This window comes from Aquarana catesbeiana, linkage group LG03, assembly GCF_042186555.1.
Source record: "Aquarana catesbeiana isolate 2022-GZ linkage group LG03, ASM4218655v1, whole genome shotgun sequence".
NCBI classification, from domain to species: domain Eukaryota; kingdom Metazoa; phylum Chordata; class Amphibia; order Anura; family Ranidae; genus Aquarana; species Aquarana catesbeiana.
The window spans coordinates 9,163,350-9,183,365 of NC_133326.1; the positions used below are offsets into that span (position 1 = coordinate 9,163,350).

Below are 20,016 nucleotides of genomic sequence, written 5' to 3' on the forward strand. Positions count from 1 at the left end.
AAACAATGTATTATATTGTATACACTTGTTTGGGCATAAAGTTCATTTATTGTAAAGGTAATGAGTGTATAAAGGAGTGTATTTATTAAAAAAAAAATTAAAAAATTGCACAACAATCCATCCATTGAATACTCATTTACATTCATTCTGTGCAAATGGAGCAAAAAAAAAAAAAAAGAAACAAAAATGAATGTTATTAGACTATTTCCACTGGTCGAATATTTTTCACTGATCTCAAATGGTAAATGCAACATTTGGCCATTGGGTGGCCCTAAGCATGAAGGGAATTGTCATGTGATACTTGGCTCCATCTAGTGGCCAGATGTGGTATTTTCTATTTTCAATCAATGAAAAAGAAAACTGCACAGGATAATAGCGCAATAACATAGGGCAAAAAAAAACAAGCAAATATTATTAGGCTAGTTCCTGTGGTTGAATGTTTTTCACTGATTTCAAATGAAACATACATCATTTGACCACTAGAAGGCCCTAAGTATCATAGGAATTTCCTTTGATACTTACTGCCATTTAGTGGCCACATGCTGTATTTTTCTGGTTAAATCAATGAAAAGCAGCACAGGATAAAAGCCTAATTACATGGGGGGTCAAAAACAAATGTTATTAGGCTATTTCCTGTGGTTTAATGTTTTTTTAGTTTTAATACAGAAAATACAGCATTTGGTCACTAGATGGCGTTAAGTATCAGAGCAAATTGGGTCACTAGATGGCGCCGCTGAGCATCAGAGACGTTTCCTCTGATTTTTTTTTACTCACATTAAAGAGGTAACTGCGGTGTGCTCACATAATTTGTAAATAAAAACATCTTTGCCATTCTGAAGCTTCCCTCCAACTACTTTGCATATTATTTTATATATACTGTGATTTCTGTACTTGTCAAATAGGCTGCAGAAATCTCCCTCCACTGAGTCTGGCTGCAGCCATTTTAACTGTGGGCAGCTGAAGCTGCTGCCTGTTCACTTCCTGGATTTACACAGACGCACACAGAGGGACGTCTCCAGCTCTGCAGCTCTCGTTGGCCCTCTTATAGCTCAGCTCCCCTCCTGGAAACTCTCACAAGAGTGAGAGCGCTGTGTATGATGTCATAATCCTAGGCTAATGACCAGACAGGAAACAGGAAGTGGGCTGTATAAGGGATTTACTGGCAAAAAAAATAAAATGTTTTACTATCCAAAGTTAAAACACCAACAACAAGGGCAGAAGATTTAATAGATGGAAAAAATGACTGAAGTTCCGTTTTAAGGTAAAAATCTAGTCAAATACAAAATCTGCATAGTGTCCCGGTTCCGTCGATGATAGAAAATCACGGCCATTGGAGATGATCACAAGGCTGGAGGAGAAGATTCCGGGTCCCCTGAGGGTATAGGGCGGAAGTGATGTCAGCTTGGGGGGACGGACCGCCTCTACATCTCCTCCAGCCCTGTGAGCACCTCCAGCGGCCGTGATTTGCTATCATTGGCAGAACTGGGACACCTATGCAGATTTTGCATTAGAGATCTAGGGTTGCCATCTGTCTGGGATTCACCCGGACAGTTTGGGTTTGGAATCACGCCTCCGGGTTTCCAACTGCCTGAAACCCGGACACATTATTCAGACTGGACTATGGCCTCCCAGTGGGGTTGTTGGCTGCAGCTGTCTAAGCTGTGATTGTCTGTTACACTCTCTTTCACACTGCCCAAAGCCAACACTAACAATCCACCCCACATACAGACAGGAGAGGAGAGAGGGCTCGATCTGCTCCCCTTCCCCCCGGCCCTACCCCTCTGTGTCTGCCCACACTCCAATCCCCGGCGCTGTGCCTCAGAAAAGAAAAGTGGGGGCTGGAAAGTTGAAGTCCAGCAGCCTCAGCTACATCTGGATGAGAGGTGCTGACTGCCAAGGGGTGAGTGAGCTCACCATCCATCCCTGTCTGTGACTGAAGTCTCCCCCCTTCTCTCTCCTGCCTCTGAGAGAGTATACTAAGGTAAATCAGGGTTCTCAGAGCACCCCTTACATCAGAGTTCCCCTTTCCACCAGAGGCCACAGTGTTCCCGCTTACATCAGAGTCCTCTCCGTACATCAGAGTTCTCAGTGTTCCCCCTTAAATCAGGGTTCCCAGAGCATCCCTTATGTTAGAGGCCCCAGAGTTCTCCCTTACATCAGAGTCTGCAGAGTCCCCCCTTACAGTGAAAGGGAACTCTGCGAGTTCAGATGTAAAAGGGGAACTCTGTGGACTCTGATGTAAAGGGGGACTTTTGTTATTAACTTCATATGATTAGAAATGTTATTTAATTGCAAAATATATGTATAGTTTATACTATAAAACAAAATTGCTGTGCGCCGCTAAAGTCTTCGGATTTGACTTGAAGAAAAGGTGGCAACCCTAATAAGAGCAGATAAGTACTTAACCACTAGCCGACCAGCAGCCTTCGTTATACTGCAGCAGGTTGGCTAGTGGTTAAGTACTTATCTACTCTTATTAGAGTTGCCACCTTTTCTTCAAGTCAAATCCGAACACTTTAGAGACGCACGGCATTTTTTTTTTATAGTATAAACTGTACATATATTTTGCAATTAAATAACATTTCTAATCATATGAAGTTTATCACAAGAATCACCCTTTACATCAGAGTCCACAGAGTTCCCCTTTTACATCTGAACTCGCAAAGTTCCCTTTCACTGTAAGGGGGGACTCTGCAGACTCTGATATAAGGAAGAACTCTGGGGGCTCTGACATAAGGGATGCTCTGGGAACCTTGAATTAAGGGGGAACACTGAGAACTCTGATGCACGGAGAGGACTCTGATGTAAGGGGGAACCCTAATTAGAGCAGATAAGTACTTAACCACTTCCTGACCGCCGCACGACTATGTACGTCCTAATTTTGAACGGGGATATCGTTGTTATGGCAGCAGTTAGCTGCCATAACCCCGGTATCCCCGTTTTCGTGCGGCGGCCGGCTTTCACATAAAAGTGGTCCCTGCGGCGGATTCGCCGCAAGATCACTTTTATCGGTGGCGGGAGAGGGGCCCCCCCCCTCCCGCCGCGATCCGGTGCCCTCCGCCGCTTACCGGAGCCGTCGGTAGCGGCGGAGGCGATCGCGTCCTGCTCAGTGGTTTGTCTGGAGACGAGTGAGGCCAAGATGGCGCTCACTCGTTTCCATGACACTGCTGGGCGGAAGCGACGTCAAAACGTCACTTCCGTCCACGCCTCTTAAAGGCATATTTTTTCAAATGTCATTTTTCTAAATGACCTTTTTTTTTTTTTTTTTTTTTTTTTTTTATTGCATTTTAGTGCAAATATGAGATCTGAGGTCTTTTTGACCCCCCAGATCTCATATTTAAGAGGCCCTGCCATGCTTTTTTCTATTACAAGGGATGTTTACATTCCTTGTAATAGGAATAAAAGTGACACAATTTTTTTTTTTTTTTTAAACAGTGTAAAAATAAAAAAAATATTGTAAAATAAATAATAAAAATAAAAAAAAAATTTTTAAAACCCCCCTGTCCCGACGAGCTCACGCGCAGAAGCGCCCGCATATGAAAACGGTGGTCAAACCACACATGTGAGGTATCGCCGCGACCGGTAGAGTGAGAGCAATAATTCTAGCCCTAGACCTCCTCTGTAGCACAAAAATTGCAACCTGTAGAATTTTTTAAACGTCGCCTATGGAGATTTTTGAGGGTAAAAGTTTGACGCCATTCCACGAGCGGGCGCAATTTTCAAGCATGACATGTTGGGTATCAATTTACTTGGCGTAACATTATATTTCACAATATAAAAAAAAAATTGGGATAACTTTACTGTTGTTTTATTTTTTTATTCAAAAAAGTGAATTTTTTCCAAAAAAAGTGCGCTTATAAGACCGCTGCGCAAATACGGTGCAAAAAAAAGTATTGCAATGACCGCCATTGTATTTTCTAGGGTGTTAGAAGAAAAACCATATATAATGTTTGGGGGTTCTAAGTAATTTTCTAGCAGAAAAACCTGTTTTAAACATGTAAACACCTAAAATCCAAAACGAGGCTGGTCCTTAAGTGGTTAACCACTAGCCGACCAGCCGCCATCGTTATACTGCGTCAGGTTGGCTCTCCTGCACAAATCGCCGCAGCTGTACGTCGGCTCGTGCTCCCGCCCGCAGCTCGCTGTGGGGGCGTGCACGCGGGTCAGGCGGACTCGATCTCTACAGGTGCCTTGCGATCGCCTAGTACAGAGGCAGAATGGGGGATCTGTCTTTGTAAAGAAGGCGGATCCCCATTGTGACAGGGGATACATCAGAGATCGTCTGTTCCCAGTGATCTCTCTCATGTCCCAGGCAGCCCATCCCCCCCCCTACAGTTAGAACACACTGAGGGAACACATAGTTAACCCCTTGATCGCCCCCTACTGTTAACCCCTTCCCTGCCAGTGTCCCGTTCACATTGATCGGTGCATTTTTATTGCACTGATCAATGTAATAATGTCACTGGTCCCCAAAAAGTGTCATTTGGGGTCAGATTTGTCTGCCGCAATGTCGCTGCCCGCTAAAAAAAAAATCGCAGATCGCCGCCATTACTAGTAAAAACAGTAAAAGAAAATAAAAGTCCCTAAATCTATCCCATACTTTGTAGACGCGATAAGTTTTGCGCAAACTAATCAATAATATGCTTATTGCAATTTACAAAAAAAAAATATGTAGAAGAATATATATTGGCCTAAAGTGACGACTAAATTTATTTTTTATATATATATATTTTTTGGATATGTATAATAGCAAAAAGTTTAAAAAAAAAAATGTTTTTTCAAAATTGTTGCTCTTTGTTTATAGCGCAAAAAATAAAAACTGCAGAGGTGATCAAATACCCCCAAAAGAAAGCTCTATTTGTGGGGAAAAAAAAGGACATCAATTTTGTTTGGGTACAGCGTCGCACGACCGAGCAATTGTCAGTTAAAGCGACGCAGTGCCGAATCGCAAAAAAAAATGGCCTGGTCATTAAAGGGGCAAATCCTTCCGGGGCTGAAGTGGTTAATGTGAGTTAAAAACATTTTTGACAAACTGCCCACTAGAGGGCGTCTCCCTTTCTACACACACAGAAGCGCATTCCTGTTCAAATCACACGCGGTTCTTTGCAGTTCAATTTGCACCCATTCATTTTGCATTGAAGCATCGATATCGGTTTCAGTATCGGAAGCATTTTCAAGACTACCGATATCTGTGAACAATGCTTGGTATCGATGCATCCCTATTATTAGGTTGTTTCCTGTGATCAAAGGTTTTCACCGATTTAAACAAGGAAAATACTGCATTGAGCCATTAGATGGCGCTATGCATCATAGGAATTCCCTGTGATATTTAGCACCATCTAGTGGCCACGTGTGGCATTTTCTGTTTCAAATTAACGAAAAACAGCACAGGAATAAAGTCTAATAACATGGAGTAAAAAGTTATGCTATTCGAGAAGAATAAAGAATAAAAAAAATAAAAGACGTAAAGAATGTTTTTCGGGTCTTTTCAGTGAATCGAACGTTTTTCACTGATTTAATAATGAAGTGACAGAATTTGGCCACTAGATGGGCGCTGAGTATTTTTGGTCATTAGCGCCATCTAGTAACCAAATTTGGTATTTTCAGTTCTATATCAATGAAATGCTTGAAGTAGTCTGATAACTTTTTTTTTTTTTTTTTTTTTTTTTTTGGGGGGGGGGGGGGGGGGGTGTTTTCCCCCTTTTTATAGAACGAATGTACTGGCACTTTTACTGGGCAAATTACTATCCAAATTTTTTTAATAAATACCCCCCTGGGGTGTCTTCATTTTAGATGTAACTGAACTAATCCTGGACAATCCAATAGACCAGATTGCAACAAATTTATATTAAACTCAAACAGAAACCTTGTTACTTTGTATTACTGTTTATCAACAATGACTTTATGTGACCGGAGATAATATTAAAGCTAATTCCATATTAATATAATAGAAAATGAAACTGTATCTAAATCCAAAAACAAACATTTATTATATTGCAGTTTATATTGCAGTTTACCAATCCTTAAAGGGCAACAGAGAAAAACCCTGCAATGGACACCCCGACCAACACTGCAAGGTAGGGTTGCACCGATACCTTTTTTTTTTTTTTTTTTATCAGCAAGTACGAGTACCAATACCTTTGTTCTCCGATACCAAGTACCGATACTTTGCGGTGCGATTTGCATCGATACAAAAAAATATTGGCGCAAATCGCACTGCGAAGAATCACATGAAATTTGAACGGGAATGCGGTGCGATTGCAGTCCGAATTGCATGCGATTTCCCCCCCCCCACTGCTCCTCTGTGTGTGTGTGTATAGAATGGGAGAAGCGCCATCTAGTGGGCAGTTTAAAAAAACTATTAGAACTCACAGTACATATCTGGCCACATGCAGAATAATCCACACAGGTGTCCCGATCAGCCAGTGATAGCAAATCAGGGCCACTGGAGGTGCTCACAAGGCTGGAGGAGAAGTTCCGGGATCCCGTAGGTATAGGACAGAAGTCATATCAGCTTGGGGGGGGGCAGACCACCTCTACTTCTCCTCCAGCCCTGTGAGCACCTCCAGCGGCCGTGATTTGCTATCATCGGCAGATCGGGACAGCTCTGTAGATAGTTTTGCATGTGGCGGTCTGCACTTCATTATATTCATTGGAGGGCAGTTGAGACATCCGGGTTCCTTTAGACCCTGGATGTCTCATTAAAGAGAACCCGTCATCAAAAATCATCACATTTTTTGTCAAAGTCCCGCCTCCCGGACCGGCTCCTATGCTGGACAGCACACTGGTCCAATGCCGGGAAATTGAAGTAGCGTGACGTCTACCATAGGAGCCGGCCCAGGAGGCGAGACTTTGACAGCATCAGGCATTTCAGATCCAAGCTGTGTCACAGCGGGAGACCCTCTCTCTATGCGATGCGGCCAGCTCTACTCCCGATTCTTCCCTGTGATCCCCGTGCAGTGATAGGCTGCATTGATGGGCACTGATAGGCTGCATTGATGGGCACTGGTGAGGCTGCATTGATGGGCATTGATGAGGCTGCACTGATGGGCACTGATAAGGCGGCACTGATGGGTACTGATAGGCTGCATATCTGGGCCCAGACCCGGAATGGTGGGTGCCACTGGGTAGGGGGAGGGAGCTGATAGGCTGCACTGAATGGCACTGATGAGGCTGAATTGATGGGCACTGATAGGCTGCACTGAAGGGCACTGATGGGGCTGCATTGATGGGCAGTGATAGGCTGCACTGAAGAGCACTGATGAGACTGCATTAATGGGCACTGATAGGCTGCACTGATGGGTACTGGGGAGACTGCATTGATGGGCACTGATAAGGCTGCACTGAAGGGCACTGATGAGGCTGCACTGATGGGCACTGATAAGGCTGCATTGATGGGCACTGATAGGCTGCACTGAAGGGCACTGATGAGGCTGCATTGATGGGCACTGATAAGGCTGCATTGATGGGCACTGATAAGGCTGCATTGATGGGCACTGATGAGACTGCATTGATGGGCACTGATAGGCTGCACTGAAGAGCACTGATGAGACTGCACTGATGGGTACTGATAGGCTGTACTGATGGGTACTGGTGAGGCTGCATCGATGGGCACTGATAAGGCTGAATTGATGGGCACTGATAGGCTGCACTGAAGGGCACTGATGAGGCTGCATTGATGGGCACTGATAAGGTTGCATTCATGTGTACTGATAAGGCTGCATTGACGGGCACTGAAAGGATGCACTGATGGGCAATGATAGGCTGGATTGATGGGCTCTGATAAGGCTGCATTCATGGGCACTGATAAGGCTGCAATCATGGGTACTGATAGGCTGCATTGATGGGCACTAATAGGCTGCATTGATGGGCACTGATAGGCTGCACTGAAGGGCACTGATAAGGCTGCACTGAAGGGCACTGATAAGGCTGCACTGAAGGGCACTGATAAGGCTGCACTGAAGAGCACTGATAAGGCTGCACTGAAGGGCACTGATGAGGCTGCATTGATGGGCAAAGATGAGGCTGCATTGAAGGCACTGGTAGGCTGCGCTGATGGGCACTGATGAGGCTGTTGGGGGGGTAAATGGTGGCGAGTAACTCCTAAGACCTGGCTAGTAGTTCAGGACTTGAAATTTTGAGCCCTGTATTACATTATTATATTTTATTTATTTATTTATGTTGGCTTTTGATCTGCTTTAAAGTTTGCATAGGGGGAAAAAATTATGATACATAACAGGGAAATTTTCCAGCAACGAATATTCAAAATCTATGATGGAAAAACACACTTACTGGCAGGATCACCAAGTAAAAATAAAAGGAAAAAAATCCCCCCCCCCCCCCAAAAAAAAAAAAAAACTAATGGAACCACCATATCTAATTACTGTTAAACTGCAATATATTCCTTTTTTTTTTTCTAACTTTAGACCTGTTGTAAAGTTTGCATAGAGGAAGCATATAAATGTATATTACATACAGGGGGAAATTTTCCAGCAACAAATATTCAAAACCAATGACAGGAAACCAGCAGGATCACCAATTAAAAAGAAAAAAAAATCCCAAAGAGAACGAATGCATCCCCCATATCCAGAAATGTAAAATATTATATTCCATACAGGGGGAAATTTTCCAGCAAAAAATATTCAAAATCTATGATGGGAAAACAGACTTACTGGCAGGACCACCAAGTAAAAATAAAGGAACAAAAGAAAACTATAGCAGCCACCATATCTAACAAATGTTAAATTGCAATATATTATTATTATTATTTTTTTTTTTTTTTACTTTAGATCTCTTTTAAAGTTTGCATAGGGAAAAAAACTGATGCATGATCCATACAGGGGGAAATTTCCCAGAAACAAATATTCATAATCTATCATGGGAAACCAGGAACAATACCCCATATCATCCAATCCAAATACAGGGGGGGGGGGATTTTCCAGCAACAAATATTCAAAATCTATGACGGGAAAACAGACTTACTTACTGGCAGGATTACCAAGTGAAAATAAAGGGGGGGGGGAAAAGAAAACTAAGGCAGCCGCCATATCTAAAAATCGTTAAACTGCAAATTTTTTGGGCTTTAGACCTGTTTTAAAGTTTGCATAGGGAACAAATAAAAATAAAACATTTATGATCCAAATACAGGGAAACCAGGAACAAATGCTATATCCCATATCAGCCAATGAGAAATGATCTTTGTGTCCTCTAATTAGATGAAAGCAGAAACTTGATTGGCTGCTCGACGGTCAATGCACTCATTAGGCAGGGCCATGATGTCATTAAGGATTGCTCTTTTTAAATAAAGTCACACTTTCCCTTTATTAATAATGGAATAATAATAATTATAATAATAACAAAAGCAATCATAATAATAATAATAATAATAATAATAACAAACAAAATAATAATAATAATAATAACAAAAGCAATAATAATAATAGTAATAATAATAATAATAAGAAGAAGAAGAAGAAGTAGAAATAATAATAATAATAATAATATTACTTATTATTATTATTATTATTATTATTATTGCTTTTGTTGTTATTATTACTTATTATTATTAACAAAATAAATCATAATAATAATAAGTAATAATAATAACAAAAGAAAGAAGAAGAAGAAGAAGAAGAAGAAGAAGAAGAAGAAGAAGAAGAAGAAAAAAATAATAATAATAACAACAAAAGAAATAATAATAATACTACCAATAATAATTATTATTGTGTTGTTATTATTATTCATTATAATGAATAATAATCATTATTAATAAACAAAAATCTCTCTAAATAAACAGACCTCCAAATGTGCCAATACCCCCCCCCCCCTCCTCCCCACACACCTTTCCCCCCCATCCCCCACCCTTACCTGTAGATTAATGGTGGAGGAGATGGTTGCTTTAGGACAGATCGTTCTTCTTGGTGATCGGTGATGAGATGTGTTTCTGATCTGGGTGAAAATCTCTGCACTATGCTAAGATTGGAGGGATCTGTGTCTTCCTAGAGTGTGAGATCCTCTTCCGGGATGTCTCTTTGATTCACAGCATTGTATTCTATATTGTTATATTCTATCCTTTATTATTATATATTATTCTATAGTATCATTTATTATTGTTCTTTAATATTCAGCTCGATGTCGTATTTATGTTTATTACATTTTCAATAATGTGATCTCTCCCACCCTGTGTAATGTATCATATTATTAGTATTGGTAATGTTCTATTTATTATCATATGTGTCATATGATTGGTATCAGTTCTGTTCTATTGATTACCATATGTGTCATATGATTGGTATCAGTTCTGTTCTATTGATTACCATATGTGTCATATGATTGGTATCAGTTCTGTTCTATTGATTATCATATGTGTATCCAGTGATTGGTATCAGTTCTGTTCTATTGATTTGATTATCATGTGTGTATCCTATTATTGGTATCACTTCTATTGATTATCATATGTGTATCCAATTATTGGTATCAGTTCTGTTTTATTGATTATCATATGTGTATCCAATTATTGGTATCAGTTCTGTTTTATTGATTATCATATGTGTATCCAATTATTGGTATCACTTCTATTGATTATCATATGTGTACCCTATTATTGGTATCAGTTCTGTTCTATTGATTTGATTATCATATGTGTATCTTATTATTGGTATCAGTTCTGATCTATTGATATGTGTATCCAATTATTGGTATCAGTTCTGTTCTATTGATTATCATATGTGTATGATATTTTAAGTATCACTTATGTTCTATTGATATATTCTTTATTCAAAAAAAAATATATATATTTTTTTTTTTTGCAGTTGACGACAACGGAGCGTCTGAGGGTTTACGTTATTTGCATAAGTTTCTAGAAGATCACAGTGCATGTTCTAACGCTGTCATGGACATCATGGTACAGTATGTATGTTGTTGTCGGGCTAACTTGCAAGCGGCATGTGTGCAAATCAATGACTATATCGCGTTGAATAGGACAATGTTGTTGTCTCCCCCCCCCCCCTCCAAACCCCTCCACCCCCACACTGTGAGCGGCACACGCCGTATAGGGCCGCCGTGTCTACGGGTGATGCTGTCCGCGGTGTGGTGTTGTGTCTGCTGGCATGCATGTGTTGATGCTGCTGGTGCTGTTGCTGGCTGCTGTCATGTCTCAGTTGAGTCTTCTATGTGGTCCTCCTTGCAGACATCCTTGTTCTTCCTGGAAGCGGTGCCTCTTTTTTTTTTTTTTCCCCTTTTCCCCTTTTTTATATCCTCAGCTGCAAGAATGGAGGGTGCCCGGCGGCAGACACAAAGCTCGTCATCCTTGCAGAGCCCAGCCCGGTGCCGCGCCGCGCTTCACTGCAGAAGTCCTGGTCGCTCATCGTGGCCGTCTCATAGAGAAATAGCCGGCTTTCGCTGCTTCCCCTTGTGTCACACCATCCATCCCTCCCCCCCCTCACCACCATCACCACCACCACCTTTCTCCAATTCCCATTCTCTCTATCCTGCAGCCTGATTTGTTGCTGGGCTTTCTCTCTCCGCGTCTTTCTCATTCTCACCCCCCCCTCCCTCCCTCCTCCCTACAACCTCCTATTTATCCCCCCCTTACATTGGATTTCAGGGACACCCATCTCCTATGGATGGTCCCTCCTTGTCATGAAAGGAGAGGGATGGAGAAGGGGGGGGGGGGGGGTCTGTTATGGTTCATGGGATGGATTGTTGATGTTGTGTACCTGGCTCTTATTGTCACCATAGGGGGGGGGGGCTCATCTCCGCAGTGTCAGATGAATTAAACACTAGGCACGGAGAGGAGAGAGAGCAGCCCACACCCCTGCCATTGATGAACACAGGTCCCTCTGTGTATAGGGCTCTGCAGGATTCCATTAGCATTAATTAGGAGTTTTCCTGGCAAGGGTTAGTTGGCTTGCTGGTCAGGTTTGTAGAGAGGGAGAGAGAGATGCATGCCGCCCCCCCCCCCCCCCCTTGATGATTGTAAGAAAAGAGAAAGGGGGGACTGATCCCTCTTCTTGGGCTGTGTCTTCAGCCTCATCAAAGGCGAGCGATCAATTATTGAGACGATCGACAGATCCGTGTTTTTGAACCTAATTACAAGGGAACTTTATTACAACCCAAATACTGTACCTTCCTTTCCAGTTGTCCCCGGAGCCAGGTTGTCTGGATCCTGATCCCTCATGTTCCCATTATTACTTTTAACACTGAAAATCCCAAATTAACCCTTTGCACACTGGTATGTAGCCTTATTTCTAGTAAACTTTTGCATTTAAAAAAAAAGCGATTTTTGGTTTGCATGCATCAAAGTGATCCCTCTCTTGGCCAACTCCCTCAAAATGATCCCTCTCTGGCCAACTCCCTCAAAATGATCCCTCTCTGGTCAACTCCGTCGAAATGATCCCTCTATGGCCAACTCCGTTAAAGTAATCCCTCTCTGGCCAACTCCGTCAAATTGATCCCTCTCTGGCCAACTCCCTCAAAATGATCCCTCTCCGGTCAGCTCCCTCAAAATGATCCCTCTCTGGCCAACTCCGTCAAAATGATCCCTCTCTGGGCAACTCCGTCGAAATGATCCCTCTCTGGTCAACTGCCTCAAAATGAGCCCTCTCTGGTCAACTGCCTCAAAATGATCCCTCTCTGGCCAACTCCCTCAAAATGATCCCTCTCTGGCCAACTCCCTCAAAATGATCCCTCTCTGGCCAACTCCCTCAAAATGATCCCTCTGTGGCCAACTCCCTCGAAATGATCCCTCTATGGCCAGCTCCCTCAAAATGATCCCTCTCTGGCCAACTCCGTCAAAATGATCCCTCTCTGGCCAACTGTGGCAAAATTATCCCTTTCCACACTGGTATGAAGCCTTATTTTTAGTAAACTTTTGCATAAAAAAATGGACCTTTGGTTTGCATGTATTGCATTACATATTCAAGCTAGCCAACTGCCTCAAAGTGATCCTTTTCTGGCCAACTGTGTCAAAGTGATCTCTCTCTGACCTTACGCATCAAATTGATACCTCTCTGGCTAACGGCATCAAAGAAATCCCTATCTGGCCAACTGTGTCAAAGTGATCCATCTCTGGCCAACTGCATCAAAGTGATCCCTTTCTGGCCAACTGCATGAACATAATCCCTCTCTGGCCAACTCCATCAAAGTGATCCCTCTCTGGCCAACTGCATCGAAATAATCCCTCTCTGGCCAACTCTGGCAAAATGATCCCTTTACACACTGGTATGAAGCCTTATTTCTAGTAAATTTTTGCAAAAAATTCACTTTGGGTTTGCATGTATTCAAGCTGGCCAACTGTGTCAAAGTGATCCATCTCTGGCCAACTGTGTCAAAGTGATCCATCTCTGGCCAACTGTGTCAAAGTGATCCATCTCTGGCCAACTACGTCAAAGTGATCCATCTCTGGCCAACCATTTCAAAGTGATCCATCTCTGGCCAACTGCATCAAAGTGATCCATCTCTGGCCAGCTGTGTCAAAGTGATCCATCTCTGGCCAACTGCGTCAAAGTGATCCTTCTCTGGCCAACTGTTTCAAAGTGATCCATCTCTGGCCAACTACGTCAAAGTGATCCATCTCTGGCCAACTGTGTCAAAGTGATCCATCTCTGGCCAACTACGTCAAAGTGATCCATCTCTGGCCAACTGTGTCAAAGTGATCCCTCTCTGGCCAACTGCGTCAAAGTGATCCATCTCTGGCCAACTGCGTCAAAGTGATCCATCTCTGGCCAACTGCGTCAAAGTGATCCATCTCTGGCCAACCGTTTCAAAGTGATCCATCTCTGGCCAACTGCATCAAAGTGATCCATCTCTGGCCAGCTGTGTCAAAGTGATCCATCTCTGGCCAACTGCGTCAAAGTGATCCTTCTCTGGCCAACTGTTTCAAAGTGATCCATCTCTGGCCAACTACGTCAAAGTGATCCATCTCTGGCCAACTGCGCCAAAGTGATCCCTCTCTGGTCAACTGCGTCAAAGTGATCCCTCTCTGGCCAACTGCGTCAAAGTGATCCATCTCTGGCCAACTGCGTCAAAGTGATCCCTCTCTGGTCAACTGCTTCAAAGTGATCCCTCTCTGGCCAATTGCGTCAAAGTGATCCATCTCTGGCCAACTGCGCCAAAATGATCCACCTCTGGCCAACTGCCTCAAAGTGATCCCTCTCTGGCTAACTACAGTACATCAAAGTTATCCCTCTCTGGCCAACTCCATCAAAATGATCTGTCTCTGGCCAACTGCGTCAGTGATCCATCTCTGGCCAACTACAGTACATCAAAGTGATCCCTCTCTTGCCAACTGCATTAAAGTGATCCCTCTCTGGCCAACTGCATCAAAGTAATCCTTCTCCCTCTGGACAGTCCCGACTCTACTCTGCAAAATGTCACTTACTTGCTTATAGCATAATTTATTGCTTTTGTTGCCCTCAGTGTATGCCATATGTCAGCAGCAATGGGGGGTTTTACACACACCAGCCGAAAATATGAGTAAATCTGCCTAGCCGACTGTCAGATGGAAGCAATTTGGCAGCTTAACAGCTGTCAGGCTGAGTCCACACACCCAGCAACAATGCTCCCGCCATATCTCTCAGGCTCTGCGTTTCCATCAGTGGACGCAGGACCAGCATGGTTGGTGCCACCAGGCAGAGGAGAGGAAGATCAGTGAACATCCATTCACTGATCTTCCCTTTCCTTTTTAGGGACCCAGGTACTACTTTTAAAACGTCACTTCCGGTTTCTGGTGTAGTTTTGTCCTACCGGTGCATTAGCTTCACTGGAGGGCAGGTGAGACATCAGGGGTCAACAAGACACATAATGTCCCATTAAAGAAAACTTGTCACAAAAAAAAGAAATCACATCCCCAATATTAAGAAAAATACAATTTTATTTAAAAAAAATATATATCTAAAGAAAATGGAGTTTGGACTTTACTGGTACAACGAGGACAACCACATGACTAGCATAAAAAATGCGAAAAAAGTTTATTACAAATATAAAAACACATTTAGAATAAATTATTCCACATTTCGGTCCCATAGAATTGGAATGGGTAGAACAAGCTATTCAGTTCCCATACAGTCCATAGTTACACCCAGAGATTAAAAAGGTCGACGTGTTTCGCAGTCCTTGCTTCCTCAGGACCTTGTATTCTTGGATATAACGATGAGTAGCCTGGCTAAAGAGTATACATAATAAGTACACATTCTTTTATAGAAATATAATGTAAATCATAACAATAGTAGAGCAAATATCAATATTTCAATGCTTATGTATGGGCAGGATAATACAACTTACATATTGCTCCTGAGCAGAAAAAAGATGGCAGCGGATAGACAGTGGACAAATGGCAACTTGGGAAGGCCTGATAAAGCATTAACCATGTTCAATCCAATCCATAAGAAAAAAAGAATTTTCTCCAATAACTAAACAGAACAAAAAAGACAAGAAAATGGTGGCGTATGGAATATTGGGGAAGGAGCAACTGGACATATGTAGGACAGCCAAAAATGGTAAAGAATTACTCAGATTACTTGCTTTAAGTTGCTTAGAGTACTAAATGATAAAGCCAGCAGGATAACTTCTACCCGAGACCCCTAAGTAAACCAAAACTAGCCCATTGTCAGAAACCATTAAATCAGGCTGAGACAGAAGTACAGTTAAATCACACTTGTTTAATAATAAAAGTAAAAAGAACAAACGTAGTCAAAACATAACCAAAGTTCAGTAACCGGAATGGATAGTCAGACAAGCCAGAAGTCAGGGATCAATGTAGTGAAACAGCAAGCAGGATCTTGAGCCAGAAGGGATGTCAGCAAAGCAAGTCTTTAAACAGGACCACAGGAGATAGTCTCTGTGATGTTGACCAAGGCGAAGGCAGAGATCCTCTGGACTGGATGGCTTAAGTAGGCAGGACTGACGAGCAGGATATCATCAACAGCTGAGTAACTGTGGAGAGATAGGAGCTAGCAATTAGCCGACAGCTGAGCGGCCAGCTCAGAGAAGGAAGGGCTGAGCCCAGCCCTGACACCCATATTTGTATGTTATCAAGACAATTCACAGATATTACACCATATTCCTTTACATATCATCACAGAATTACCTGTATCTCATCAAAAGCCATCCATATAGTTTGTAGTATAAGATGTCCCAGAGATGCAACGACTCCCAGACAGATCAAAATAAACTCAAAGCACCAGCCAGCACACATGGATAACACCTGTAAAGCCACCACTCCATCAACTAAGGGCCCCTTAAGAGAGTTATAACAATATACATAACTAGATATAGCCCAGGGGAGGTAGAGAAATAAAAGCATATACACTATATTACCAAAAGTATTGGGACGCCTGCCTTCACACACACATGAACTTTAATGGCATCCCAGTCTTAGCCCGTAGGGTTCAATATTAAGTTGGCCCACCCATTGCAGCTATAACAGCTTCAACTCTTCTGGGAAGGCTGTCCACAAGGTTTAGGAGTGTGTCTATGGGAATGTTTGACCATTCTTCCAGAAGTTACAGGTGGTAGTAAGAGCTTCTGAAGATGTCACGTTATTTGACGAAACGTGTAAGGCTGGAATGCACGTTGCGCTACGTCACGTCCTGGTGGAACGCACAATCTGACTCTGCTGGGGATCTTCCATCGCCTCCGTCTGTCATTTGCAGTGGTTCGCAAAGGAGGATACATTGTTTTATTGTTTTTACTTGCAATTGTAGCCATTGAGGTTTTTTAATAAAATACGGTATCGCACTACGAGGAGTCCGTCCTCTTATTTCTCTCCTGCACCGCTTGTGATATCCCGTTTGGAGCCACGTTCCATGCAGAGAAGGAGGACATTGAAGGATTTGTTTAAAGACCTTTGGAGGTCGGGGAAACCCCACAAGCACCTATGATCCATTCTGCCATATGGTAGTAGGATCTACAACATCTGGTGAGTGGATATCATTACTTGTTTGTACCATCATCCATGCAGGAAGATTTCTTTTCATTTCAATCATCCAGGATCTTGTTTGAAACTTTGTTTTTCATACTTGGACTTTTTCACTATTACATGTTCCACGGGTTTTCGTTTTTTAGTAGTTACTATTCACAATATACAATATTTAATTCTTCTTGGTCAGATGGTTTATATTTATGTATGTTTATCCTTTCCATTTCCAATATATATATTTATTCATTTTAGTGATTGGCAAGCGCTGTTTTTGCACAATAGGCTGTGCACGTTTGCATACAATTCATTTAATTTGAACGGCAGCTGCTATCATTTTATTTGCATGGTTTAAATTGATCCTTTGGTGCGGGTGGTTTGATTTACATAACTAAGTATAGCCCGGGGGAGGAGGAGAGATGAATGCACATACACTACATTATTGGGACGCCTGCCTTTACACGCACATGAACGTTAATGGGATCCCAGTCTTAGTCCGTAGGGTTCAATGTTGAGTTGGCCCACCCTTTGCAGCTATAACAGCTTCAACTCTTCTGGGAAGGCCGTCCACAAGGTTTAGGAGTGTGTCTATGGGAATGTTTGACCATTCTTCCAGAAGCACATTTGTGAGGTCAGGCACCGATGTTGGACAAGAAGGCCTGGCTCAGTGTTCTATCGGGTTGAGGTCAGGACTCTGTGCAGGCCAGTCAAGTTCCTTTACCCCAAACTCGCTCACCCATGTCTTTATGGACCTTGCTTTGTGACACTGGTGCGCAGTCATGTTGGAACAGGAAGGGGCCGTCCCCAAACTGTTCCTACAAAGTTGAGAGCATGAAATTGTCCAAAATGTCTTGGTACGCCTTAAGAGTTCCCTTCCCTGGAACTAAGGGGCCAAACCCAACCCCTGAAAAACAACCCCCACACCATAATCCCCCCTTCACCAAATTATTTGTACCAGTGCCCAAAGCAAGGTCCATAAAGACATGGATGAGCGAGTTTAGGGTGGAGGAACTTGACTGGCCCACACAGTGTCTTGACCTCAACCTGAGCCAGGCCTTCTCATCCAACATCAGTGCCTGACCTCACAAATGCGCTTCTGGAAGAATGGTCAAACATTCCCATAGACGCACTCCTATATTATAATATTATTGTTATTATTATTATTATTATATTTCTTGCTATTACCATGGTATATCACCAAAAAAGCAACCCAAAATAAATTCACCTGCTCCTGCCGATCGCAGCCATACCACATACACTATATTGTCAAATGTATTGGGACACCTGCCTTTACACACACATGAACGTTAATGCCATCTCGGTCTTAGTCCGTAGGGTTCAATATTGAGTTGGCTCCGCCCTTCGCAGCTATAACAGCTTCAACTCTTCTAGGAAGGCCATCCACAAGGTTTAGAAGGGTGTCTATGGGAATGTTTGGCCATAATTCCAGAAGTTATATGTGGTAGTAACATGCATCCTATTGACCCAGTCCTGTGCTGCATGTAATCCACTGGAGGAATGGAGATATCCAAAACAGAAATGCAAAGGCTATATGTTGCGCACTGGTAAAGTCAAGGTATCCATGAGAAACAAGTAGATAAATTGGAGGATGATGAATAAACAAATAAAACTTACTTCCATATAAACCAGAAGGCTCGCTGGGATCAGCTGTCCCATAGGAAATGGCACACATCAGTGTGGTGTGTAGTAAGGCTGGAGCCCACCAAGATGATGACCGCTCACAGAGTGGAGACAAAAATGTGGTGGGGCAAGGGAGATGACGTGGCCACTCTGGCGGCCCGTGTCAGAGGGAGGGGAGGGACCAGGAGGGGGCTCTCTCTCCAATCAGATAACGCGTTTCAAAGCTCCTGGCTACTTTGTCAAATCTCACGTTTCTTGAAACGCGTTATCTGATTGGAGAGAGAGAGCCCCCCCGGTCCTTCCCCTTCCTCTGACACGAGCCGTCGGAGTGGCCACGTCATCTCCCTTGCCCCGCTACATTATTGTCTCCACCCTGTGAGTGGCCATCTTCTTGGTGGGCTCCAGCCTTACTACACACGACACTTATGTGTGCCTTTCCTACGGGACACCAACAGTTGATCCCAGCGATATGTGAGCCTTGAGCCTGTTTCCATCACAAGTTCTGGGCCCTCCATTTAGTGTTTGAGGTTGGATGAGACTTGAGCTTTTACCTTTTAAAATTGGATTGCGGTTTTTATCTGGACTGTGTGCTTTATCTATGGCCACACAGTAAATGTTACTTCATGGTTTATATGGAAGCAAGTTCTATTCGTTTATTCTTCATCCTCCAATTTATCTACTTGTTTCTCATGGATACCTTGACTTTACCAGTGCACAGCATATAGCCTTTACATTCTTCCAAAAGCGCATTTGTGAGGTCAGACACTATCAATATTGAGTTGGCCCATCCTTTGCAGTTATAACAGCTTCAACTCTTCTGGGAAGGCCGTCCACAAGGTTTAGGAGGGTGTCTATGGGAATGTTTGACCATTCTTCCAGGTGAGCATTTGTGAGGTCAGACACTATCAATATTGAGATAGTCTCTATGATGTTGACCAAGGCGAAGGCAGAGATCCTCTGGACTGGACGGCTTAAGTAGGCAGGACTGACGAGCAGGATATCATCAACAGCTGAGTAACTGTGGAGAGATAGGAGCTGGCAATTAGCCGACAGCTGAGCGGCCAGCTCAGAGAAGGAAGGGCTGATCCCAGCCCTGACACCCATATTTGTATGTTATCAAGACAATTCACAGATATTACACCATATTCCTTTACATATCATCACAGAATTACCTGTATCTCATCAAAAGCCATCCATATAGTTTGTAGTATAAGATGTCCCAGAGATGCAACAACTCCCAGACAGACCAAAATAAACTCAAAGCACCAGCCAGCACACATGGATAACACCTGTAAAGCCACCACTCCATCAACTAAGGGCCCCTTAAGAGAGTTATAACAATATACATAACTAAATATAGCGCAGGGGAGGTAGAGAAAAAAATGCATATACACTATATTACCAAGAGTATTGGGACGCCTGCCTTTACACACACATGAACTTTAATGGCATCCCAGTCT

General features: G+C 42.9%; 1 protein-coding gene across 1 annotated transcript in view; it reads right to left on the reverse strand.

Annotated features, from left to right (window-relative positions):
• Positions 1 to 11,502, reverse strand: part of MINAR1 (membrane integral NOTCH2 associated receptor 1) — a 155,539-nt gene extending 144,037 nt beyond the window's left edge. The window contains exon 1 of the mRNA XM_073618246.1: positions 9,868 to 11,502. The gene's annotated coding sequence lies outside the window, so the exon portion shown is untranslated. The remainder of the gene's footprint in view (positions 1 to 9,867) is intronic.
• Between the last annotated feature and the right edge of the window lie 8,514 nt (positions 11,503 to 20,016).